The following is a 27720-nucleotide window of genomic DNA, read 5'->3' on the forward strand; positions in this document are numbered from 1 at the left end:
ACAGACCGCAGGTCGGTGAGCTCTTCAGCCCGGTGTACCGTAGTTTCGATCTTCCCATCTGGCTGATCTTCCCCCTCGTTTCTGCGCATGCGTATCAGTAAGCGCATGCGCAGGATGCCCTTTTTTGTAAATCAAGGTATTTTTGATCTCCCCCCGTTCTGCTATTTTAGTGCGCATGCGTGTCATTTCACGCTTGCGCACGAAGTAATTTTTCATTCAGTTTGAAGCTCCCGCGGCAGCGTCACCACCATTACCAGTTGTGCTCCCCAGCGGCAGCCTTTTTTAGTGCGCATGCGCGTCATTTCACGCATGCGCAATAAGTCCTCGTTATTCCATTTGAAACTCCCGGGGCAGTGATAGTGGCAGTTAACCAGCTTGTGACCGCGGCGCGTTGCTGGACCAGGAACGGACTTTCATCCCTTGAGAAGCCCAGCTAGAGGACAGGCGAGGCTGGTTCAGGTACTGCGCGTTGTGTAATTTGTCGGTCATTAAGAGGCTTTGTTATAAACGCATGCTCACCACTTGCTGCTCAGTGGGCCGCGTAGCTGAAGGGCTCTGGGGCTAGGCAGGCAGCCCAGAAGCGGGCAAGCCCCTCTGAGTTTATTTATTTAATGCATTCTTTAAAGCGCGGACTTTACCCGAAGGTGTCAGAGTGCTGTACAATAGAACCAGAGTGTGTGATGGCACTCCCCTCGGCCCGGAGAGCACACATGGCAACCTCATGGAAGGCGTCTCCTAGGGCCTCCGTGGCCGCCACAGTGCTCTACGTGGTTGCCGCCGTCGGGAAAGCATGTGAGGTCTAAGTGAGCAGGAGAGAGGGGCTCGTCGATGTCTGCATGTCGCCTTTGTAGTTTTGCAAGTATCATGTGGGTGAACCAAATGATCGCAGTACCCAGGTGTTCTGTTTAATCCCTGCTATGCTCAGCTGCGGGGTCTTTTTATTCACAAATCTTACGTAGCTCTGGCCATAACGCGGCCTGGTGCGAACAGGTCAAACTGATGTACCCCCTAGTGTTCCTTAGTACAGCCAGCCATCACGCCCACGACGCGCCAATGCTAATCCTCAACTTCCCTTGGCCTTCAAATGGATATATCACTATTTCACCCCCTCCGTTTTATTTTAAAAATGCGCCCTAGAAAGTCAGTACTAACTAAGGCCTGTAGATAACTCAGCCCTCCCTGGCCGTTCGAGGACGGGTGGGCAGAGAAGGACAAGGACTCTTACCCAAATCAGACAAGCACATTCTCCACTTATGCGCTGCCGCTGCACTCCCCCCACCCCCCATTCCCCCATTCCCTCTTTGTCTCGCTCCTCACTTAGTGAGAACACAGACGACTCTTACCCTCTATTTTCTCCATTCCTTCATTTTCCCCCCTGTGAAATGGATAAACAAAGCAACATTTTTGCTGGAAATTTCTTTCTAACATTTTTGAATTCCAAAATTCAGCCTCGAGATGGAGAGGGAAAAAAAGGTTCGAAATATAAATAATTAAATGAAACAAGCCAGAGTGATCGCAAAGTGGCCTGATTGGGTTTTATTTACAACCGAACACATTAGGGCCACTTTACAGAGTTTGCCAGTTAGGCGCTACTGTTGTTGTTTTCTGCTCTTTTTGTTTGAAAAGTATTGTTTTCCCCGGGTGGGGAAGTGCACTATTCATGTAGGTACTCAATACTCTGTGATGCGTGGAGTGTTAAACTTTTAATAAGATATGTGTCTACTTTTTGGCTTACTTTAGTTTATAAAATGTATACCGTTGCTCTGTTTTCAGGAATGTGGTCTTTATAAACCATACTGCTGTCATGTACTTAACTTATCAGGCAAAAATTCTTATTGATTTCTGAAAAATCTAAAAGAGTAAAGTTTACCATGTTGTTCCTGCTTATATTTGACACGCTTTACGAAATCTTGCATTCACTAAGTGTTTGCTTTTTCTAGGATGTTACTTTTTTTTTCAGGCTGCATATTACTTACTCTTTTCTAGTGCATAATTTGAATTGAGTCGCAACCAGGTGTTTATAGCGGGGGCCAATTGGGTTGTAGCTGAAAGCACTGCAAGTTTCTCTCAGCGGGGCATTATGGTGTTCAGTAAGAGAGAGAGAGGATGTGGCACTACGGCCAGAGCTGTTCAATTTGGAACTGAGGAACCATGGTTAAGCCTTAATGACCAGACAATTCTCTGGAGGGAGCACATTTCCATATTGGAATTTAGATGGCTTCACTGGACCTTTGAAGCCCTGCTCTCCTAGCACTAGCAGGTGGACCCTAGCAGTGGAAGTGTGGGTTAAGCTTGAAGGCCTGTCCACTACAATCCATACTGAAGTTCATCTCCAGCCTTGTGCGTAATCTCACGAAGCAGCACTCCCTAGAGCAACATTGACTGTCACTGAGGTCACAGGACCATTGAGGCCAGTCCGCCTCACCCATTGGTATTGTCATTGTTTCAGCAGTAGCAGGGCAACTCGCCAGGGATTGGCAATGCAGGATTTGCACACACACCAAACTAAATTTTCAAGCTTCACGTTTCAGACACGGGCATTCTTAACTAATTGGTTAAGCAGAGAAGCTTGGAAGAAATTATAGGTTTTCTGATTTTACATTGCTCATTCAGCCTCTGGATGAGCATCGTGTGACCTCTCGTAGTTTCCATCAAAGGTTAATGTTAATAATGTGTTCAATTTGTGGTGCTTTAGTTTAGTGTGGGCGACAACCAGGAGCCACATGAAAGCTTGGATTCTTTTTTCTCAAGGGGCCCTCATGCGGCACCAGAGCTAGGCATCTGGCCCAAGCCTCTATTGCCCTGCACACTTTTTAGTTTAATCTCACATCACTTGCACTCAGCTGGAATGTGGATACTGCCAAAGGTAGTTGGCTTTGCTACTTGTGATGAAATTGGAAAAAGTAGGTCAGGAAACCAGATTTTATAGGCAACACTCACCTGCAACAATCTGGTGTGTACTGGCTGCAGTAAAACTGCAGATACTGGTCATACTACTGTGGGACTGATCACATAAACCTCCCCCTTTGTAGTTATGTGGTGTTCGATATGATTAATTGCTTCACTAATTTCTTGGTACTTGCAATGTTTGTAGATTGTCCGTCATTTTAAGCCACCTTTGTCATTGCTCTAAATTCTCCACTTTTCCTTTAGATAGTTTAGGACTCCCAGCCATTGCCACCCTTCTTTGTTTATTTATTATTTGTTCCGTGCCTGACAAATGGGATATTTGGATGCTGTTGCCATGTTTAGTGCTCCTGTACCCAGGGGGTTGGGACACAGTTCGGGACCATGGCCTGCTGGTACAGATGGTGCATGCATTGTTTTAAGTGGAGAACTCTGGAGAAGGGCGCCTGGTGAATAGAGGCCTGCGGGAGGAGGGATATGACTTTTCCGCCATTGGAATGTTTTTCATTTTTATTTTTTTTCATAGGCTGTTCACTGCTCTAGTATTTCAGTTGCACACAGAATATTTTGAGCGGTTGAATTGCATCAATGCACTTGTCTTTCTGTCTGTGCGTTATAAAGCGTTGGAATATGTCCATTATTGTTTCCTGAGGCAAGCATGTATTCCTGAATCAGGCTGCATGATCCAGTGTGTAATAATTGTATAGCTCTTCAATCCCCGGTGGCACAGCTTCCAGGATAATGTGCTTCATGGCAAACATGTAAAGTCCCAAATCGAGACCTATTGGCTATGCTGATGCTTGTTCAGCTCTTTGTGGAGTTCACTGTAGTGATCACCCACCTGATGGTCTTTGGGGCAAATCTGTATCGAGGATCCACACTTTTGGGGTCCAAGTACTGCACCAGTCAACACATTGTTCCCAGCAACAGACATATATATAGTTTAGTTATTGTTGAGGGATGCCTCGCAGCCAAGAGTATGTCCATCACCTCTGGAGTAAGATCAAACATGTTCAGCTGTCGCCGCTCATTCTCCATGCATGGACAAGGATTTTGCGACTGCCTGGCCTGAGAACCCAGCTCTGCTACTGCAATAGCAGGTCCTCCCGTTGACATAGCCTCATCGGAGTACAGATACTCCAGCATTACCTTCTGTGCCCAATTTGGGTCCTCTTGGAAAATTTGATCCAGTTGGTCCTAATATTCTTGAGAACGTGAGACAGGAGTGGTATCCACAAGAAGGCATACAGGAGTCCCACAATCCACCTAAGGCGGAGCGCATGTCTAAGTGACAGATGCCTTTGAAACACCAGTCTGCAGAAGTGCTGACATTGCTTGTACTTGACGGTGGCAAACGGAGCGAAGGCTATCCCCATTTGTGGAAGAGAACCTGACCTGGCTCCATGTGTGTTTGCCACTCTTGATCCTCCTAGGCTCTGACTGCTGAATTAATCCGCCTAGACCTCTGAACTTCTGGTCAGAATACTGCTTTTCCCCTCAGGCAGCTCCACCGTTAACTACCTACCCCATCGCTGCAAGAATGGTGTTCGAGGCTTCTGTGCCTTCTGCTCGTCTCCCCTTCTGTGCCTAATTCTTTCCTCCTTATGTCTGCCCTTTAAGTTTTCATTTTTTGCTTCCCATTTCCTTGCCTTTTCCTGTTTTTTTTTTTTCCCTGTTCCTTTCATAGTTCTCGCCTCTTACCCATGTTTTTCTCCACTGCGGCTCCTCCAGCATGGTCCCGCCCTCTCCCTGCTAACCCGCTACTTAATAATAATTTGTGGCATATATGTGCGTCCCAACCGCGGCCATCACCAGGGACCCTGGACCTCCGGCCGCCAGTGCAGCATCTACTCTGCCCTATAAGCACTCAACACAGGCCAGGACAACTGCAAGAGTTCTTAATCTATTCACACCCACGGACCTTTTATCTGCTGCCACTGTCGCCATGCCGAGACCCATGACCCACCTCAACTCACTGCCACAATTTCACTGCACCCCAAACCCTGCAATGTATCCTCCTCAGTGTCCGTTCCCTCCACATACACATGGAGGAAATCTGGGACCTCCTTGACCGCACCTCCTACGATGTCGCCCTCCTCACAGAAACCTTGATAAACGACTCCTGGAACTGGTGTTGCAATCGCCACCCCCAAAGGCTACAACATCACTCGGAAGGACCCCCCCAGAGGAGGCATCACCATCGCTCACAAATCCAACATCCGAGGGAGCACCCACACAGACAGGCCCACAGACCTGATGGAACACCTTCACTTCAACATGCAGACCAACCAGACTACCACCCTTCGAGGCACCCTCATCTATAGACCCCACGCACCTTTTTCCAACTCAATCACCAACATCATCCCGCAAGCCATCACCTCCACGTATTACACCTTGCTTGGAGAACTCCACTCCCACCTCAACAACCTCCAAGACCCCAACTCCTCCTACCCCCTCAACATTGGACCCCCAACACATCCTACCACAACCCACACATTCAAAACCAACATCAACCGCAAACGTCCACACCAGCTCCAACGCAGGAGTTGGAACACCAGTGACCAGCTTACTGCCTCCCTCAGAAGTTCCACTCTCACCTACACGGAGGACGACCCAGCCAACGCTGCCTGAACCCTGCACAGTTGGCTCACCGACTGCGCCAACATCACCCACCCCTTCAAGAAAACTATCAACCCACAAGCCAAGAGAGCTAGCTGGTTCTCCGCCGAACTCCGAGAATTGAGAGTAACTTGCAGACGCCTCAAAAAGAGATGGAAGTACTCCAAAACCACAGCAAAATTTGACAACTTCAAAGCAGCCACTGCTGTTCGCCACAAGCTCATCAGATACACAAGGAAGAAAGCACTCCAGGACAGACTCTCCACCCACGCAAGGAACTCTCCGGCATCATCGGAGTTTGCCCAACCCAACAGAGAGACAACCAATATTCCCCCCCCCCCCCCCCCCCCCTCACCTGTACCTCTGCAGCAGACTCAGCACCTTTTTCCACCGCAAGATCAAGACCATCTACACACAGAACCTATAATCACCATTCCCATCTCTACGCAGCCATCACTCAACAGCTGTACTGCCCTCTCCATCAATGACACCCTGAAGGCTATGAAGTCAGCCAACTCCGGGGCTCCCACAGACCCTTGACCGTACCACATCTATCACAGAGCTTCCAACATCATCGCCCAGAGCTTCAATGAATCATCAACGTATCCTTCAAGACCGCCTCCTTCCCCTATGACTGGAAACGCGCCGAGATCAACCCTCTCCTGAAACAACCCTTGGCAGAGCCCCACCAACCTCAAAAACGTCAGACCGTTCTCTTTACTCCCTTACCCGGCGAAAGCCATCAAATAGCGTAAACAGGCAGCTTGCCTCCTTCATAGAAGAAAACATCTCCAACTCCTCCCAATTTGGTTTCAGGAAAAACGACCGCACTGAAACCACCCTTCTTGCCGTGACAGATGACATCCGCTCCCTCCTCGACAGAGGAGAGACTGTGGCCCTCATCCTCCTGGACCTCTCCGCAGCCTTTGACACTGTATCTCACCGCACCCTGGCCCACGGACTAAAAGACGCAGGAATTCGGAACAAGGTCCTTGACTGGATCTGCTTATTCCTATCCTGCAGAACGCAGCAGTTCACACTCCCACTATTCCTCTTGGATCTCACACTGACTGCCTGCGGAGTTCCCCAAGGATCCTCCATCAACCCCGCCCTGTTTAACGTCTGCATGGCCTGCTTGCACCCATTTTCAGATCCCACAAACTCAACATTGTATCCTATGCAGACGACACCTTACTCATCCTCTCACTATCCAACGAACCCAATATCTCTAAACCACTTCCAAGAATGAATGGCAGCTGTCGCCAGGTTGATGAGCAGCTGCCTACAACTCAATGGACAAAACTTAAGTGCTCATCATGGACCCATACACCTGGAATGACACATGGTGGCCTCCTGCTCTTGGGACCCCCAAAAACCCCCCCCCCCCCCGCCCCTCCCACCCCGGACCACGTAAGCAATCTCAGAATCATCCTGGACTTTGAACTCAAAATTAACTGCCAAATCAATGCCGTCTCCTCTTCCTGTTCCCACACCCTACGTCTACTATGAAAGTCTTTCAACTGGATTCCTCTCTAGCACGGGGAACAGTCACCCATGCCCTCAAACAGCAGACACGACTACAGCAACACACTCTACGGCTTGATCAACGAAAACCTCACCCACAAACTTGAACGTCCACAACACCTCCACCAGACTAGTCCAAAACCTACCTCGAGACTGCCACGTCACCCAACACCTGCGGACACTACATTTTCTCCCCGTTGAGAAGAGAATCTCGTTCATGCTTCTCACCCACATAAGCCTCCAACTCCAGGTCTACCTACCTGAACCACCGACTCTTGTTCCACGTACCCCAAAGATTGCTCAGCTTCCCCTTGATACAGTGTCACGCATCAAGAAGAACAGAAGACATTTCCTTCCTCGCTGCCAGGGCATGGAACATCCTCCTTCAACAGACACAAACACTCTCTATGGTTCAAGAACGAGTTCATGACCTGGCTCTTCAAATTAGGCCCCCCCCACCCAAAATCGCCTTGATACCCTTCCAGTGAGTAGTTGCGCTTTACTAGCTCTGATTTATTTATTGGCCCTTCACTTTTTCCGTTGAGTAGTTGCTCTTTACTAGCTCTGATTTATTTATTGGCCCTTCACTTTTTTAGGTCGATGTGGGGCTGTAACTCTTCCAGAGGCCACTTATCTCCACCTCTCACAGGTGGGCACCCCTAACCCATAAGCAACGCATTCCTCACTGTCAGGTCTGTATAGGGATGAGAAGAAGGCTCTTGCAGTGCCTTCCAAAATATCAATTTAGTATGAGATGTCCCCTTGATGTTGGGCCCACAAAGACTTCAGATCTTTTTCCATAGCCCCCATTTGCCACTTGATGTTTTGGAGGCCATCATTTCTAGCAGCCTTAGAGTTGGTCTCAGTCCAGTACCCAGGTTTCACATTGAAGGATGCTGCTTTGAGCTTTAAACATGTATTTAAGCTTTAATGTTTACTAAAACTTGCGGTTGAAGTGTCTATTATATTTACCTTTGGACATCAGGTTTACCCTCCTCCCAGTAAACACTTAGTGTTCTGCTTTGTGAAGTTTGAGTGTGGCAGGCAGAAGCCACGCTAAGCAGGTGAAGTATTTTCAGAATTTACATAACCATATTTCTTGCTGCTTTGTGTCCACAGTGAGTTTGGCAAATGTCGTGTTTTGGTATTTCTCTTCGCATTTCTTTAACATGTGACAGATTTTGCTCTCCTTTGATTTCTCCACCCCCCCCCCCCCCGTTATATATTAACGGTTGTACCTTTATTAGAGTTAAGCGTGACAGGCAGAATCCACATGACAGATGATGTATCTTTAAAAATCATCCACCTTGATTTCTTAAACATGGTTATTCAACTTCTTACGTCACATTTTCTCTTGTCCATTATACATTGAGTTGATGATTAGTCTCTTGCCTCTTTTACATTGTGTTGCTGCTTTGTTTCTTATAGTGTGAGGTCCGAGAGTGGCATGCAGAGGGCAGCTGTTGGAATGGCACTGTGGACCATGAGTACTATGTAGCCCATTGTACCAAATAAAGTCTATTGCTATCCAACCAGTGCATGGTGACCTACTTCTATTGCTTGCCTTAAGGCCTAGGTTACTTCTCCATAACCCCCAACCCCCCCCTCCTCATTCGATTTCTCTGAATTCCATGTATGCCAAATAATGTTCACTATTCAATCACTATCACACATTGTTGGCATTCTCACCATTTTTTACTTTTCTGTGTCACATCTGCTTAAGTTTGATTATTAGTTTTAGGATCCAAGGACAACTAGGCGAGAGACAGGTGATCTTTTATTCATGTAGAAGCAACAACAGAATTGTTGATGGAGTAAGTTTTAAATGCCTGGTAGCCTGCAGTCAAATTGGTTTCCTAGAAGGGTCTTGTGCTATTACATTTACATTTGATGTTATTTGTTATTGTCTGACCGACTTTTCCCCAGACTTGCGTCCTGCCAGTATACCGTATGATTTCCCTTTAGGTCAGGGCATCTATAGCTTTGGGGGAAAAAACGTAAATTTTTTTTCTTTTTAAGCTGCAGAATTGTTGTAGACACAGCAATATAATTTCCTGCTAACCCAGTCATTGACAGGGAAGGACCGAATACAATATGGCTGCCGCCTTCACACCAGTGAACGAAGCAGCTGCACAATGGCTGCTGCACCCTTTGATTTCCCCCCTGGCGTTGCGTGAGGATTGAGGTGAGACTCTGATTTGACCACCTTGTTAACCCTCTGTCGGCTGGCATTTCCGGCACCAAGACTGCAAAACTTCTATCCGGGTTCGCGCTGATGGCTGTTTTGAATGGTTGCCACATGTATGCCGCTTGCGGCGATCTACCTGCGACTGCCTCCCAATGCGGTGTCCTTTTTAGTTGCTTGCGGTGGCACTTTTATCGTGGTGTGATAAACCCTCTTTCATGCCTCTTTTGAAGGGAGGCTGTCTGGCGGCAGAGACCTAGCATTCTGCCTCTATTCACCCATCACTAATAGCACTCTTCTTCTGGGATGTATTTGTCTGTCGTCCCGTCCCCCCCCCCCCCCCCCCCCCCCCCCCCCCCCACCACCACCACCTGCTTGGGCATGCATGAGTAAAATGCCATCCAGACCAGCACTAGAACCACGTCTCGTGGCACCCTCCTGGACTCCAGACTTCATTCGCCACCATCACTGACCTCATTGCACCCCACGGCATCTCCTCCACGGACTACATACTCTTCACAGACCTGATCTTTCACTTCGACAACACAAGCGGCCCCTCACCCCTCCCAATCCACTATTCTCCTGGAAAACCTTGCCAACATCGAACTGAAACAGCTTGTCACCACACCTACCCACTAGGCATGACACAGCCTCAACCCCCATCTTGACAGGTGGGAACAACATCTGTTTCGACCACACCACACAACCCCCATGGATGGACCACCGCTGTGTACACTTCCTTATCAATAAACCCAAGACGCCCACGATGAAACTGGAGCATGGTCACAGAGGAGCAGCTCAACTGCACCCTCACCCGCAATGCCAGACTCGCCTGCAGAAGTCTCGAGAAAAACTGGAGAAACAGCAAATCTGCGGAAGACTACCACCTTCAAGAACGCCATGACGGAATACCATCAACACATCACATCCGCCAAGAGGACCTTCATCCAGAACGAGATCCTCGCCAACTACAGCAACTCCCAAGGAACTCTTCAGCGTCATCCAAGAATTCATCAGTGAAACCACGGACATCACCACCTCCCAGGACCTCTGCAACATGCTTGGCTCCTACTTTCATCTGTAAATCAAGGGACTCTACGAAAACTTCAACGACCGGATGCCTGACTCTGAAACCACCCCCTCCTTCAGCAGCGCCAGCCAGCCCACCATCTCCTCCTGGACCCCTGTCACCACCAAAGACACCGCATCAAACCTTAAAAAGCATTCACTCCGTAGCCCCCACAGACCCCCGGACCCCCGCGCATCTTCCACAGTCACCATCGCTCCCAAACTACAACACACCATCCAAGCCACCTTCAAAACCAGCATCTTCCCTGAGGACTGGAAAAGCTCAGAAGTCAGACCCCTATTAAACACTCAGCAGACCCCACGGACCTCAAGAACTAAGACACCTCTCACTCCTCCCTTTTACGGCTAAGGTCACTGAGAAGACCGGTAATGTCCAACTAACAAAATTAATTGCAGAGAACCAATTCTCCCCTCCTCAATCCGGATTCCACAGCAACAACAGCATCAAGACCGCTCTCCTCGCATCCACAGACGACATCCACACTCTCTGCTCGACCAAGAACCCACTGAAGCCTTGATCCTACTCGACCTCTCAGCAGCCTTCAACACGGTTTCCCACCACACACTCACCGCCAGACTCCACAACAACGGCATACAGGAAATGGCCCTCAACCAGCTCCGCTCCTTCCTCACTGGCAGAACCCAAACAATCAGACTACAACCCTTCCTCTCCGAATCCACTGCAGAGTACCCCAAGGATCGTCACGAAGCCCCTTGCTCTTCAACATCTACATGGCCCCCCTTGCTGCCATCATTGGACAGCACGGACTCCGCATAGTATCCTACGCCACTGATGCCCAGCTCATCCTCTCCCTTCACCAGCAGACTCCACTTTCAGGAAGGAATGAAGGACGGTGCATCCCGGATGAGCAGCAGCTGCCTGAAGCTCAACTCCGTGAAGACATAGGTCCTCTGACTCTTCCCACCCCCCTTGGCTTGGTACAGCATCTAGTGGCTGACTGCCTTCGGCTGCTCCCAACCCCCACTGACCACGTCCGAAACCTCAGCATCGTACTCTACTCCTCCCTCCCCAAGACCCAACAGGTCCACGCTGTCGCCTCCACCTGTTTCAACAGCCTCTGCATCCTACGAAAGACCTTCAAATGAACTTTCCCCTGACCCCACCCCCCGAATCAAGAGACTGTCACCCAAGCTCTCATAACCATCAGACTTGCCTAATGAAACGCCCTCCATGCCACTATCAACAAGTCTCTGGCCACACAGAACACCGGAAACCAGACTTGTCCTCGCCGTCCCTCGACATGGACACATCACCTAACACCTGCTTGAGCTCCACTGGCTCCGCGTTGAGAAGAGACTAACTTTCAAGATAGTCACCCATGGCAACAAATGCCTTCAACACCGGACCCCAATATCTCAACGACAGAATCTCCTTCCATGTAGCCAAGAGGAACCGCCGTCCTTGCCCTCGCCGAACCCCTGTGCATCTGCAGGGCAAGAATGGGTAGGAGAGCCTTCTATATCACAGCCAAGACCTGGAACGAGCTCCTGATCGACATCAGACATGCCCCACCCTGCACATCTTCAGGAAGAACCTCAAGACCTGGCTCTTTGACTGACTGGAGCTGCCCCCGTGCCTTGAAACCCTCATGGGTGAATAATGCACTTAAAGAATCCCTTATTGATTGCCATATAGCAATATCACCAGGTGTATGCAGCCTCGCAGTTGAGCACTGGGCATGGAGCCCAAGTAGCCTTTTGCACTTTGGCAAGGCTCGCATTATGGTTCTACTGGTGGATGGCTACTATTGACAGCCAAGAAGTCATATGCCTATACCTGGCATGACTTGTTTGGGTGCCTCACTCTCTCCTCTGCTTGTTTGCTATACTACTATCTCTCAAGTGTGCTGTTTTCTCTCTTGCCTGATCTATTAGATCTCCTCCTAGTGTGCTGTGTTCTCCATACTGACCCGACGATGATACTGTTGTCGACTTTTCATTATGATGTGGTCTCTCCACTCCGTATAGTTAGACTGATTGTTAAAAATCTGCTACATTGTGTTCCTTCATTGTGCTTTCTCCCCCCCCCCCCCCGTCCACACCCTCATCCACTCCCGAATTAGCCTCAAACAACTTGTCACTTACCCTACCTACAACGCTCGACCCCATTTTCACATCTAAAAGACCTAGTCAAGCTCAACCTGGTCTAACAGCTCACCTGGGCCAACCACTACCGCATCCACTTCACCACCTCAAGACTTACCAACACTGGCACCATGCCCCCAACTCCATGCGCAGAAAGTGTAAAAATATATCCGAAAAACAGTGGGACAATATCCAAAGCTCACCTCCCAGATCCAGAAACGGCTGCTAAGAACTACTCCCAGTGGATCATAGAATGAGTTGACCTAATTACCACTGCCAAGCCAGCCAGATCCACATGACTTTTCAGAAGAGCCAGCTGGTTCATTGCGGAGTTGAAATCCACCTAATGCAACTGCAGGCAAGTTGAAAGGAAGTGGCACACTAGCAAAGAGACAGGCAACCATAGCAGCTTCAAGACATCTCTAAATCATTTCCACCCCACCCAGAAAGAAAAAACGCACGCTTAAGCAGACCGCATAGAAGCCAGCACAAACCGCAGCAAGGAGCTGTTCATCATCATGAATGAGATCTCCAACCCTGCAGCCACTAAGAACCACACCATCCCCTCCCTAGAAATGTCACACCCTGACTTACTACTTCCATTACCAGATCTGTCAACTATGAACACTTCAAAACCGTAACCCCATATCGCCGACCGCATCAGCCTGCTCACATCCGTAAACTGCACCCTCAACACCTGATCACCAATTGGGACCCTCACAAGTTAAGCCACAATCTCCATTATGAACTCTGTGTCCTCAGGTTCACACACAGACCACTGTCACCACCCCACCTGCAACCTCAGGAGCAGGACCATTGACGATGAGCTCAAAGTCTGAAACACGCTGAATTGCAGCCCCTCCCGAAGAAATCATCTGCTGACCCAGTGGAACTGAAGATCTAACGGCCCATTCCCACCAGATGGTCTCAGACATTCAACCAGCAACTCGCCAAACAACTAGAACACAACAGTTTCCTGGACTACTTTGAATCTGGATGCTGAACCAATCGCAGCACCAAGACAGCCCTCATTAAAGCCACCAACGACATCCGGGCCCTCCTGGACTACTGCAAAATGGCAGTCCTCCTCCTCCTGGACCTATCGGCTTTCTTCAACAGTCTCCCATCACCTCTTGATCAACAGACTTCACCACACGAGAATCCAGTGAGACCCTATCAAATGGATCACCTCACACGGAAGAACTCTGAGAATCCTTCTCCCACCATTCACTTAAGAACCTGAGAAGATCTACATCCCACATGGATCATCCATCAGCCCCTCAATCTTTGACATCCATATGATCCCGTGGCCAACACCGTCAGATCGCACAGACTCCACATCATCTCCTATTCACTTGACACCCAAATCATCCTCTCGCTGTCCGAAGACCCCTCCACCACCAGAGGCAACTTTCACAGATGTATGATATATGCTGCTGACTGGAAGGACAACTATCCCAAGCTCGGCACGGACAAGACGGAAGTCTTGATCTTTGGGAACAACATCTCATCATGGAGCAATGCACAATGGCCTGCTTAACTTGGCCGATTCCCCCGCATGCAACCTCTGCGTCATCTGGAACAGCAAGCTATCTCTGAATAAGCAGGTAAACGCATTCTCATCTGCCTGCTTCCACACCCTACACATGCTTGGCAAGGTATTCAGTTGGCTCCCACTCAACACTAAAAGGACTGTTATGCAGGTTCTTGTTGCTGGCTGGACGGTGTGAACACTCTGTACATAGGACTCACCGCACATCTCCTGAAGAGACTACAGTCAATACAAAACTCAGCTGCAAAACTCTTCCTCGCTCTCCCCAGACAGACCAGCATCACACCCCACCTGCAGAAGCTTCACTGGCTCCAGATCCAGAAGAGATTCCCGTTAGAGATGCTGATCTACTCATACAAAGTCCTGCACAGTGAAGGACCAACACAAATCAACAAAAGCATAACTTTCCACTAACCGACCAGACACCTGCCATCTTCTTGCCTCTTTCTCGCACACAACTTCTCTGATCTGCCAAGTTAATAGCCGATGACGCTCCTCACACCTGGTGCCCAAAGCTTGTAACGGCCTTCCACTGCACCCCCTGACTACCCCAATCACCCCGGCAATTCAGGAAATTGCTCAAGTCCTGGCTGTTCGAATCAACAAATCACCACAAAGCAGTTAAACAGCCTTGAGACCCTCACAGGTAATATGCCATGCTTTATATATCCTTTCTTGATTAAGATGTCGTAGACTGCCTCAATGGCTCTGTGGCGCTTGGATAAGTGTGGGGAACTGCCGAAGTCTGAATCCTGCACTGTATCTATTTGGGGTATTGCACTGCAACGATGATTCTCAAAGATCCACCTCATGTCTGCCTTTTCTGGCTGCTCGTGCTGCCCTGTAGCAAGTGGGCCACTTGGGGTGTGCCTATACCCTCCCATGGCAAACGTGGCTCTGCAGTTGGAGATGGGGGTTTGACAAGCCTTCACAACTCAAACTGGCCACAAAAATACTAGTATATTGCACCTACCGCAAACCAACTCTCCCATCAATAACAATAAACCGCCATGCCCATCATCCTCAAAGCAATTCAAGGCTCCAGGGAAGCAGTACAGACAAAAGTGGAGAAGTTCTGGGTGGATGTAATCTTCCTGCACTAAGATACTCACAAAATAGTAGGTAGGGTGGCTAAAGCCTGGGTCTCCGTGGTTGAAGCTGAAGTGACAACCCTTAAACTGCAGATCTCTAGTTGCTCTCCACAATGGATACACTGGAAGAACGAAAAGAGGGTGCCGAAAGCAATTCCTGAGAAACAACCTGTGCCTCATTGGGTTCTCAGAGGGGGTTGAGACCTCCGGGACAGACTGCTTTCTGGAGCAATGGTTCTGTTCTTGTGTCCCATTGGATAAGCTGTCTCTTTGTTTTTTTGGACGAGAGGGAGTATCGGGTCATGGCTAACAGGCCGCCTGTAATGGTTTCTCGCCCCATGATAGGCTGCATCTTCAACCACCACTATCGGAATGTCATCTTCAGGGGGATCAAGATCTGCGCTTCAACACCAAGCTCATGGTCTTCAGACTACACCCGGGCGGTCCTGCAGCACAGATGCTTGTTTGAGGGTGTTCAACAAACTCCTGGCCCATCATATCCAATATATGCTCCTATTCTTGGTCCGTCTGAAATTAATTTTCAACTCTTCCACTTATTTCTTTGACATTCCCCAACAAGCATGGAATTGAAGATGCACAAACTCTAGGACAGCTGGGTCCCCTAGAACTCTCTCGAGTACCATGGGGGAAAGACAACCCACTCAAGCAGGGGCCAACCGAACCAGCACAGGAGACAAGGGTTACTGGCTAGGGCTCGACAAATCCACTCGCCAGCTCGCATTTGCGAGGTAGAATAAAGGAAGAGCTAATTTTAGGTCCTACTCACCCTTTCTGGCGAATAGGCAAACTAACTTTTGTCCTCTGTCTTTGAAAACGTAGCAAATGTGACAAAATGAGATTTGAAGGAATTTTTATTGCTCACCAAGCTAATGAGCAATAAAGATGCCTTTAAATCTTGTCACATTTGCTCCCCTTTCAGAGACTGAGGTCAAGTAGGTTGCCGTTGGTTCAAGGTGATTTTTCAAGGTGATTTTTCAAGGTATTAGACCTACAGGACTAATACAATTCAGATTTTTCAAGCCCTGTGAGCTCATCTCCTACTGGGAGTGAACCAGAAGCTCTTGACCCAAAGGTATCGCTCTCTGGCACCCCCACAATCTTTCAGACTCGAGATGGCGATCATGAGCCACTCACTTGACCCCCGCAGATGGAGAGGTGCAGAATAACCCTTTCATGGATGGCCAACCATTGCTACATAAGCTGTGAAATACTCTATTGCTGTTTTACATATAGTCTTTTTGGTTATGGGTTGGAGGGAGTGTTATCCTGTGTTCTTGCGTTCTTTTGTTGTTTTATTGTGATAATCAGAAATTGCTGTCAGCTAGCATGATCCTTCTATTGGGCAACAGGGAGCCTAGGATGTAATCCTGACACCCTACTTGTTTCTTTATATTTGAATGTTTGGCGACAGATGCTTCATAGTTAGGAGTATGTGTTGAGGTGGGCGGTGTGGTGGGATGGGTTAATGTTCTGTTTTCCTTTATTGTTCTGACTTTCTTTTGCAGGCATCAACAACAAATTTCCTCCACTGGGTCCACTCACATACAACATGCTCTATGGCTCCACTGAGTCTATCCCTATTTGGACCGGGAGGCCTCTCATGAGGAGAGTGGCCAGTACACCACTTTGCAGCCCTGCCACACATGGTAATGTTAATTTCCTAGAATGTAAACTATGTTCTTTATCGATAAGGGATTGCCTGTACTTAGTTATATAAAGCAGTTTCGCTAGGATGTGGTCATGCTCCACGAAACACATCTTTTAGGGTCCCACTGTCCCTTGCTCATCCGGTTTGGCTGTGACTTGAGTTTTTCATGCTTGTTTCTTCAGAGGTTCATGAGGAGTTGCGATCTTGCTGCACAAGGCCTTCCCAATGGCATTGTCCTCCTCCTACATTGACCTGCAGGGGAGGTACATAGTAACGGAAGGCACTCTAGAGACTAGACACCAGAACTTAATATCTGCCTACGTTCCCCAACATATGTTGCACTGGACACTGCAGGCACCCCATGACCTTGTGGTGCCCCCGCTACTCGGACTATCTGATTGGTAGATGTGGTGTTTTTTTAACGCTGTCTCCGACCCCTTTCTGGATATTTCCGAGGCCCTTTGGCTGTGCTTAATTACACTCTCATCCCAACTTACATTGTAGACCTACTCAAATGTCCTAAGCGATGCTTGGAGATTATGGAACCCCTCACGCTTGTACACTTACGTGTCAGCAGAGCATAAACTGGGTTCCAGACCTAGAGACCCTCACTGGTGAAGCTGCTGTGTTCTACAAATCCTGATTGAATCAGTCAGATTTGGCTCCCATTAAATGACTTCCTGCCCGGAGGCATCTCAGATCACACACCCTTATCTCTGTAATGGAAACTCTTCGGTCTACTTACGAGCTATGTGGCGCTACAACGCTTGGCATGTAGTAGACCATGACTGTATTGACGTTATAGCGGAGGAACTCCAGATCTCATTTAAGCTAAACTGTAATACTGAGCCCTCTGCTGGAACCCCTATGGGTGTCCAGCAAACCCACCCCAAGGGGTTCTGACCAAGGGACATGTAAGTGGAAAGGAGATACTCCAACTGCTACAGTTAAGGGATTTTGAAGCCCAGATCCTCTCTGGAGTGGTGGACTTGTGGCTGGGCCTCTGTGACATTGAGCGACAGTTGCAGGACCACCAGTCCATAGAGAGAATCTGTTCTGGCCACCCTGAAGCAGATCTTCAATGAGGATGCTAGGCGGTGCGGGAGAGCGTTGACCCAGCTGGTCTCCGAACATAGAGACCAATCTAGCAAGCTCTTATATTCTCCGGCACCTTATGCAGCCTTGACTAGAACCGTACCGGCCATTCGTAATTCTCATGGAACGCTTCATGAAAGTATGCCTGAGGTAGCTCAGGTCCTCGCGGTGTATCAAGACTTCTAAGTGGCAACCCCTCTCCCCCCACAGGAGCTGCATTTCCACTGCTAAGGACATTCCCCCTACACTTGATTCCCTGCTTTCTCTGGCCCGAGAACTTGACCAACTGTGGACATAAACATAGCTATTTCAGATCTCAATTCGGGCGAGACACCTGGCACAGACTGGTTCTCCGTAAAATTCCTTTAAAGCAACGTGGCCCGTTTGTTCCCTCACTTACTGGCCCTCTAAACTGAGGTGGCAGAGCATGGATCTTTCACCCCCAAACCTGGGCACTGCCATTATTGTGTGATTTTTCAAGGCCAACCAACCGGCAGAATAATGCACCTCGTATATGCCCATCTCTCTCAAAAAAAATAAACATCAAAGTGTTTGCGGAATTTAGAGTGATTACATGAAGTCAGACACTGAGTTACCTAGTCCACCCAGAACAAATGTTGGCTCAAGCCTGGCAGGATCCCCTGCTGTTGTGCACGGAGGGTACAACGCTCCCTGTCCCAGCTGTTACGTTTGAGCAGTTCCCTGGTCTTAGCCCAAATTGACTTTGAAAAGGCCCTTTACACTGGGGCGTGGACCTTGGAAGCTGTGCTGAAGCATGCATGTTTTGGAACCTACTTCCTCAGACTCATCAGCCTACCATACAATTTCCCTGCATCCCAAGTTCAGGTAAACTGAGCCCTATCCCCCGCCCTTTTCAGTAGTCTGGGGCTCCAACCAGGGCTGTCTTCTGTCTCCATTACTTACCCTAGTAATCTAACTCTTTGCACGTATTATCAGATGCAACACCCACATTTGGGTTGGCTTTAAGAGGAGGATCCTGAAAAGCGCAAAGCTCTGTAAGGGGATAACATCCTATTATTTCTGGCTGACCTGCAGTCTTTCAGCACCAGACGCCTCAACCCATATTGTGAAGCATGTGGTCTGCAGAAAAACATGAACAAGTTGCTGTTGGAACCAGTTGAAGACACAAGAGGACATTCTTGGCACCCTGCGATCTCGATATGTTGTCTCCTTCAAATATTTAGATCTCTAGATATTCTCCGCTGCCAAGCCCTGGCCTGGACTCTTAGTTTTCAGCCCCTTGTGATCACCCTGACTACTTCCTGTGGAAATAGGGCCTCCTGCCTCTAATCGCTATAGGACGGGTAGCCTTATTTAAGAGGATGTGCATCCCACGCTTTTTGTATGTCATTGTGATCTTCCTCCAGGAGACAGAGCGGGGCTGCCTGAGGACAGCCCTGTTGTGCCTCTTGGAGGAAGTTAGATGACTGAGACTGGAGAGAAACGTTATTGGGATGGCCGCATTGTTGGGCAAACAAGATATCGTCCGTAACTGGAAGTTGCCAGAATCACGCCCTATTGTAAGGGTGGAGGGGGTGGACTGGTGAGCCAGCCATGAGAATCCGATCGATGAGGTCCAGTTAGGCCGCCGAAAGTATAAGATGTGCAGCTGGTGGCAGATGCATCATGAGCTGAATGTTTAACTATATGGATGATAATGTATCTACTATGTCTATATCTCTAATGCATTTTTATGTATTCTTTTAGAATTATGTTTGTGAAATGCCAAAATCTTAACTTGGATGTAACAAAATAGGGCTTAGGGTTGGTACCCGTTTTGCCATTGGCTTGACAGGTAACACAGGTGTTGCAAAACTCCTTCACTTTCTGGTACATGTTCGGACAGTAGAAGTGGGCAACTTTCCTACTCCAAGGCTTTTCCTGGCCAAGATGCCCAGCTAAGGGGATGTAATGGGCCAATGAGTGAGAACTCTGTATTGCTGAGGCGCCATCCCTCCTCCCAATGTTTTGTGGGAGCCTCTGACCTATCATTGCTTAGGTCAAACTTATCTCTATTGACCCTTGTGATTGGTTTGACCACCACGCCATCACCATCCGCCTGCCTAGCACCCACGAGCCATGAACAGCACAACCTGTGATTACCAAACGATGGGTTAGACACCAAGAACCTTGATCACGGGAAAGTAGCAGCACATTGTGAGACTTCCTCCACTATATCTGATATTCTCGATGACCTGGTTCAACGGATCCCTCAACAAGGAGAGGAGAGCCCTTCGCCAGACTGAACAAAACTGGAAACACCCATCCAAAACTTCTCCGCCAGACCAGGAATTCCGACAATAAATAAAATCTTCAACTCCAAAATAAGAATTCTTCTGAACAGAGCTTGACTGCCAAAAATCGACCTCTCAAGCTGGTTAACTTGGTCAAATACCAATCCAACAAACTAGTGAACCTCCAAACAAACACCTGAACCCCTAATATCTAGCGAGGAATTTTCATCCTTCTTCTGCAACAAAATCTCTGCCCTAGGAAATGAACCTTATTCCTAGCTAACCATCTGCCGGCTCTACCTATTATCTCCGATGTCTTCCCATACCTTGCACAAAAACCAAGCGCACTGGTCCAACTTTAAAATCTAACCACCTGTGTGCCTGTTGCCTTAGCCCAGCTGCCGCTGCTGCTGGAGGAAGTTGGAGGCCCTCCTCCACCTGCAGGCTACAACCTGCGCCTCATTCCTGGTGGCCAGTGGTAGGCCCTAGGTTGCTCACTGTTACTGTATTGCTTTTTGTTGTCATTGTTTATTTTGTCTTAGTTTCATTCCTCCTTTTTCCCCTCTTGCGCTATTCTGTGCCCTGTGACCTCTTTTGCTTTCTTTACCCCTCCTTGTTCCTCACGAAACACTTACCCACCCGCTCTCATTTGTCTGCTCCCACCCACCTCCCCCCTCTTATGGCGGGCGTGCCTAAGGCAAGCCCGTCTGTGCCTGGACGGCACCCAGCTACAGAATTCCTGGCCCCCACGAACGCCATGACACCAGATGCTGCTACGATAGCAGTACCCCTCCACGCACTCCACATCAGACGATCACACACCTGCTTCCTAGACGCCCGAAGTGCACCAAATACCCTTCTCCTGCCAGAACTGCAGCTTCACCAGCATCCGATCCGCTAATCCACCCACCATGAAAGAACTCCACTACCTCAGATGCAATCTCCTCAACACCAGCAAACACTCTGTTGAACTCTGGGGGCTACTTGACTCAACCTCCCCATATGTCGCCTTCCTGACGGAGACCTGGCTGAACCCCGCCTCGGCACCCAACATCGCCATAGCCATCCCGGACGGCTCCAAGATAACCCGCAGGGACCGCACCAACGGAGCAGGAGGAGGAATCTCCATCGTCCACAGGAACACTCTCCTGATCAACACAGACGACACCCTCAGCACTGCGGAACACCTGCACTTCCAGATCCACACCGATTCCCAACACCCTCAGAGGAACCGTAGTCTATAGAGCCCTCGGACCTCGACCACAGTTCAGCGACTCCATTGCTAACCTAGTCAGAACACACACTCGCCTCCAGACTAAATCCTTCTCGGGTACCTGAACTTCCACCTCTAACAACGACGACTGCAATTCCACCACCGTGATCGACAACCTCTGACTCTAACAACTCGTCGCAACACCTACCCGGTCCGCTGGCCACACGCTTGACCCCATCTTCTCCGCAAGTGCCCACTTCTCCTTCAACCACACGACCGAACTCCACTGGACCGACCATCGCTGCATCCACTTCACCTTCCAGAAACCCACCGCACCCAACAGATCCCCCGCTGCTGCTGGAGCAAAGTCACCAAAGACTAGCTAACCATCACCCTTGCCTGTATCCCACCGACCCCACCGCCGTCCGCAACCTTAGACAATGGATCAACTGCATCAACACCCTCTCCCCGATCAAGAAACCCTCCAACAAACACACCACACCAACAAGAAAGCCAGCTGGTTCCCTCAAGGCCTCCAAGCAAACCTTCCTAAACTAAGACAAGAAATTGCTCCCTGAACAGACCCCGGACAGCAACACAGCCCACAAGAACGCCACCTGCAGACACCCATCACCTCATCAGATCTGCCAAAAGAGACTCCTTCAAACACCGCCTAGACAACAACGCACACAACAGCAAAGAGCTCTTCAGCATCGTGAAGGAACTCTCCAACAATAACGACATCCTACCTTCGCTCGCTCACCAGCCCGCCATTAGAGCCCCCCCCACCCAAAGTGGTCCAGGAATCTGTCGCGGATCTGCACTACTGATCTAGAGGAAAAAATCTCCCCGGACGGCCTCTCTACCGCTGAACTCACAGCACATTACAACACAACAGTGCCCTCCATCTTAGATCAACTCGCCTCCATGAAATAAAAAAACTAACATCCCTTCAAGAACATGGTTTAACAAGGACATTAAAGATGAAAGAAGGAAACTCTGAGCCTAAGAAACGGCTCTGGAGAAATAACGCCTCCTCCACCCACTGTGAAAAGCTCAAATTAGCAAGAAGAGAGTACAAAAACCACACCACTAAAGAAAAAACCAACTTTTTTTTCAATGCGCTCGACAAGGCAAAAAACAGACCAAGAGAACTATTTGACATCATTAAAAAGCAAACCTCCGAACCGTCTAATTCCCTTGTCCATCCCTCTAAAACCTTATGCGACAACTTCATCAACTTTTTCAACGACAATCCACAAGATCGAACTTTCCCTTGACATTAACCTACCTCCTCCAGGCAACAGCCTTATTACTATCTAATCTTCCTCAAGTAGGCTTCCCGCACGTACCTGGTCCGCCTTTGATCCCGTCTCGGAAACTGAGATTCTCAACTTAATCGCCTCATCGAAGGCCTCATCCCACAATATGGACCCTCTACCCTCCCAATTGGTCAAAGCTCTGAAATTCGCCCTTGCTCCTATCTGGTGCGAAAACATAAACCGTTCCTTGAAAAATGGTACCATACCCGAATGCCTCAAGATCGGACAAGTTACCCCTCTCCTAAAAAAAAAAAAAACAGGCCTTGACTAAAAAGACTTGAACAACTTTAGACCGGTCTCCAATCTCCCCTTATTGGCCAAAATTTCTGGAAAAATGCGTGCTCCACCAACTGAATAAACAGATTGATGTTGATCTAGCAGGTTGATTATGTCAATCATGTTTCAGAAAAGGCTATAGCACCAAAACTGCAATCCTTAACATTATCGATATCAGTCACTCCCTTGACTCGGACCACTGCTGTCTACTCATCCTCCTCGGTCTGTCAGCAGCATTCGACACAATGGATCATAATCTTCTCATCAAGGCCCTCAAGGAGAGAGTTGAGGCTGAAGACCAGGTTCTACAATGGTTCTCATCCTTCTTCCAGAATCGTTCCCAGAGAGTCAAAATCAAGTCATACACCTCCGACCTTCTCCCCGTGAAGAGGCGTCCCCCAAAGCTCTGTTCTCTCTGCAACTGTTCAATATCTACATGTTTTGCAGCGTTAATCTTTCTGGATTCACTATGCTGTGCATATTCCGCAATCTGGTGTTTGGGTCCAGAATCGTAGTTTTTTTTTTTTCGTAGCCCAGGTGGTCGTCGACGTCCCACCATTTGGTGTACCTTCGGTGACGTCGGAATGCTTCCGGCGGAAGCTCCCACCCTTGGGCCCCATCTTCAGATTCTATTTTCCGCCGTTGGGTCTGGATCGTCGTGTGAAGCTCCAGAAGTTTTGTAGGAGAAAAATAAGTGAATTTCTTCAGGAAAAAAACTCTAAGACCAGGAGAAGGAGATCATCAGAGCCGGGACGACGGAGAGGAACCTCGAGATCTTCGACGTCCGACGGAGAATGCACACACAGGGGACCCCCTGAGCGCAGTAATGGACAACACACCATTTAAAATCTGCTGTAATTGCCATCACAAGTACATGCAGAGAGACCAGCACCCGGTCTGCAACCTCTGTCTGCCTATCGACCACGGGAGCAAGGACTAAAACGCCTGCTCAGTCTTCACGCCGAAGACGCTGAGGATTCGTGAAAAACCGCTCACCACACGATGCAGGGCAAGGGCAAGGCCCCATCGCTGTATGAACTGGGCCTCTCCACCGACGACTAGGACAAAATCGCCGAAGGTCCAGATGTCTCCACGGTCACAGAGACCAATAAGAAATCGTCAGACAAGGTAGGAGAGTCTACGACTCCGAAACCCTCGACAGGGCCTCGAAAACCTGAGGCTGACTCTCAAATTAGAGTCTAGAGCCTCGCAGGGAGCACCGGGGTCGAAATCTTCGACCGAAGCTGCGGTCCCCGAAAAACAGCCCAGCGGATCCTTTGAGAAGGACTCCCAGGCGGCAAAGACCAGCGAAAAACAAGGGCTGTCGGAGCAAGCTCCCGAAAAAGGAACCTCGACTTTGAAGGAGCCGAGAGCCGCTCCGACGTTGACAGGGCCGTCTAAGAGGGTGACCGAAACGCTAGACGCCGAGCAGGCCGCACAGATGGAGAGAAAGAAAAGAAGGCTCAAGGCCGAGATTGACATCATCCAGAGGAAGAAGGATTTCGAAGACCACATTAAAAGCTTCAGGTTCCCCTCGAAGCCCACGACGGTCCTCGAAGAGATAGAAGAACACGAGGAATTCGATGCCGAAGAGCTGCCAAACTCCGCACCCCTCGGAGCAGGGAGAAGAGGACCTCTATTACACAGAGGGTGATTATGGGGACCCGCGTTCGATTGCAAGGGTGCAGGGGTGTCCAAAGGACACCCTGTTGCACCCCTGAAATATGCATGGGTGCACATGTGGCGCGCATACATGGCCCAGGGCTCGGCCATTAGCCCTATCCTGTTTAACTTATATCTCCGCCCTTTGATCCACCTGATAAGATCTTTTTGTGTCAAAGTAATTAATTACGCTGATGACACTCAGCTGGTCTTCTCCCTGGAAGGCAAAGATGCAGTATCTCTGGAGACCTTTCATCGCTGTATGACAGCAACAGCAGACTGGTTGCGTTCCAACTCTCTCCAGTTCAATGGGTCTAGGACAGAGGTGTTGTACTGTTCAAACGACTGTGTCCCGTGCTCCTTGCCAGAGGACTTCTGGCCTACTTCTTCTTTGGGAGCGGTGACAGCAGCGGAATCTGCTCGTAACCTGGGGGTCATGTTTGGCCCAAATTTACAACTGGACGCATTTGCTAACAAAACGATGGCCACATGCATGCTGCTGTTGCGTATGCTGCGGAAAGTTCTTCCTATGCTTCCGGAACAGGCTAGACCAGAGGTAGTGCGCAGGATCATTCTTAGCAGGTTAGATTACTGCAACGCACTGCTTCTGGCAGCGCCAAAAAATCTGATTGGTAAGCTGCAGCGCATACAAAATATGGCAGCTAAACTTGCACTCTCTCGACCGCGTGCTGCCTCTTCTACTACAGCGCTGCTAGACCTTCATTGGCTGCCTGTTCAGCAGTGTATTCTTTTTAAAGCATCTTGCTTGGTTTTCAAAGCCTTGCATGGACAGGGACCTGTCTTGCTGCAAAATCTTTTCTCCTGGTATTCTACCTCTCGAACTCTACGATCCTCTTCGGCATGTCTGGTAGTTGTTCCCAGGATCCAGAGGTTAAGGATGGGAGGCCGTTCCTTCGGGTTTTCGGCTGCCAAGCTATGGAACTCTCTCCCGTTTTCCCCGAGGAGTCAGGGTAAACTTTCGCCGTTTAGGAGAGAGTTGAAGACCTATCTCTTTCCAAGAGCAGTAAGATCCTTGTAAGTGTGTATCAGCTATGTATAGTCAGAGCGCCAGGATACCCTTTGGGTGACAGTGTTGCTCTATAGAAGTATGCAATACATACATACATACTTTGAAAAATGCAAAAATGTGCATTTTTCAAGGAATTCGCAGCTTACCACCAACTAGAAGTTGGTGGTAATTTGCGATTCCTTAAGGACAATTTGCTAATTTTTTTTTGATTCATACATTGATGGAGCAAGTATTAGCATGTGACGCGACTTGCTTGTATCGAGAACCTCAAATAACATTAATAAGCTAGTTCAACATGTTTGTCTTACTAATATTGCACTTTTACACTACACGGGGGTGTCCCAGAGAAGCTTGCCTATGTGTTTACCAAAAGGTAATAACGCTTGCTTCTAATATGGTCGCTGCTTTGTGGGAATCTAGTCTGCGAATGAGTCGGTCATACCCATGTGATGTGACGCACTCGCAGTTCTGGAGGGAACTTGTTGCTAATGCGCAGTATTGCTAAAATGGCCGCTTTGTTTTTCACATGCTCCGTGCTTGCTCTGCTGCTTTTGCAAGGCTGTTTGTTCTGCCTAACTCCTAATGCTATAGTTATTATAAAGTAAGGGATGTAGTATAGCCATTTATGGAATACAGTGTATTCATTTTTTCCTGTGTTTCTAAATTGTTTTTGCTTACTTTTCATGTATCATCCTCGGGGGCCCCGGGAGGCGCTGCTACTCCATCTTGAATCCTGTATAGAACCAGTCATATGATGGGGGGAAAGAAAGTCATGCAGCAGTGGAACCCAGCCAGCTGGCAGCCGAAGCCAAGATGCTCCTGGGAACCTGAACTCCAACCTAGCTGAAGGAGCTGACTTGTACCTGCATTTGCTACAATTGTATAATTTTACAGTATACCCCATTGTCTGCTAAAACCTCTCTTGCCATGGGAACTGGAATGTAAGGGGTGGGTTCGAAAAAAAATATTACGTCTGAGAAAGTCTAAATTTTAGGAGGTACCATGACCTAACCTCCTCCCTTGCCCAATCAGAAATTAGGGAACCTTTCACTTGCAACATTTGTGGGTGGTACATTGTCCCGAAAACAGTATAATTTGCCTAGGTTTAGCTAGAGAAATTGTCCGACTTGTCCGAATAGCTGACCTGTCACTGACCCAACGAACTCTATAGGTGATTGATACAGAGAACTGCGGAGCACTCTATCCGTAATTTCCACAAACTCAGTCGGGGTTTGGGAAACCTTAATTGCTGGCGAAGCACTTTGCTGGGAGATTCGAAAAATCAATCGGGGTTATTGGCAGATTCCTTGCAGAGAGGGGGTAGCGCAGGCATTGCATCTGAAGCTGCAGGTGTTGGTCGTACCCTTTGGTGAGCTCAGTCCTGATCCAAATCCTGGGGTTATCCTGTCCAGACTGTCCATGAGCTGTACCTGCTCGTCTACTGGCAGCCTAAGTCCTTGAGGGTCTTTTCCCGCCTTTTCCAACAGACCCGTGGCCAGGGTTGGTCTTCATTCTGTCCTAGGTAAATATAAATTCTACGTGGGTGTTTGTCTTTCTTAACTTCTTCCCCTTTTCCCAATAAAGCATGATTGCCCATTGTCCTTTACCCTGTTTTTCTCTACAATTAAGATTTTCGTGCACACTGGTGTATTAGCATGTTCCATTTTCTCCCTACCCTTAGTCAAATACAGAATCATATGCACATATAGTTTGTTCCATTCTTACCCTCCCTTTAGTGAATAAGAACATCTGGACAAATCTAATTAAAGTTTTGTTTCTTATAGACCGTTAGTGATAACCGAAAGTCTGCTTTGATTAGTATGTTCCCTTTTCTTACCCGCCTTTAGTGAAGTTGAGAAAGTCTGCTGATCTAAAAGTAGCATGTTCCTTATTTTTCCCCTTCCTTTATTTACCGATTTATAAATGTTTCTTACTTTAATTCATAGTTACACTATCTTCTTACTCTTAGTAATAGACAGTTTGATCTGTGTAAACTTGTGGCTCATGGCAATTGAAGACGACGAGAACTAGATAAAGGTTTTGAAAACTTCTTGCGTTTGTGGTTATTATAAAGTACAACCGTTATTTCACATGTTGCATGGTATTTTTGTGTTGTTTACCTACT

At 48.5% G+C, this 27720-nt stretch overlaps 1 long non-coding RNA gene across 1 annotated transcript; it reads left to right on the forward strand.

The window, feature by feature from the left end:
* The first annotated feature begins 335 nt into the window (after positions 1-335).
* On the forward strand, positions 336-27645 carry LOC147727378 (uncharacterized). The gene is made up of 3 exons (XR_015309472.1): positions 336-459; positions 16600-16740; positions 26337-27645. It is a non-coding gene; the product is annotated as an uncharacterized LOC147727378 (long non-coding RNA).
* The last annotated feature ends 75 nt before the right edge of the window (positions 27646-27720 follow it).

The sequence above is a fragment of the Lissotriton vulgaris genome, chromosome 3_1, assembly GCF_964263255.1.
Source record: "Lissotriton vulgaris chromosome 3_1, aLisVul1.2, whole genome shotgun sequence".
NCBI lineage: Eukaryota > Metazoa > Chordata > Amphibia > Caudata > Salamandridae > Lissotriton > Lissotriton vulgaris.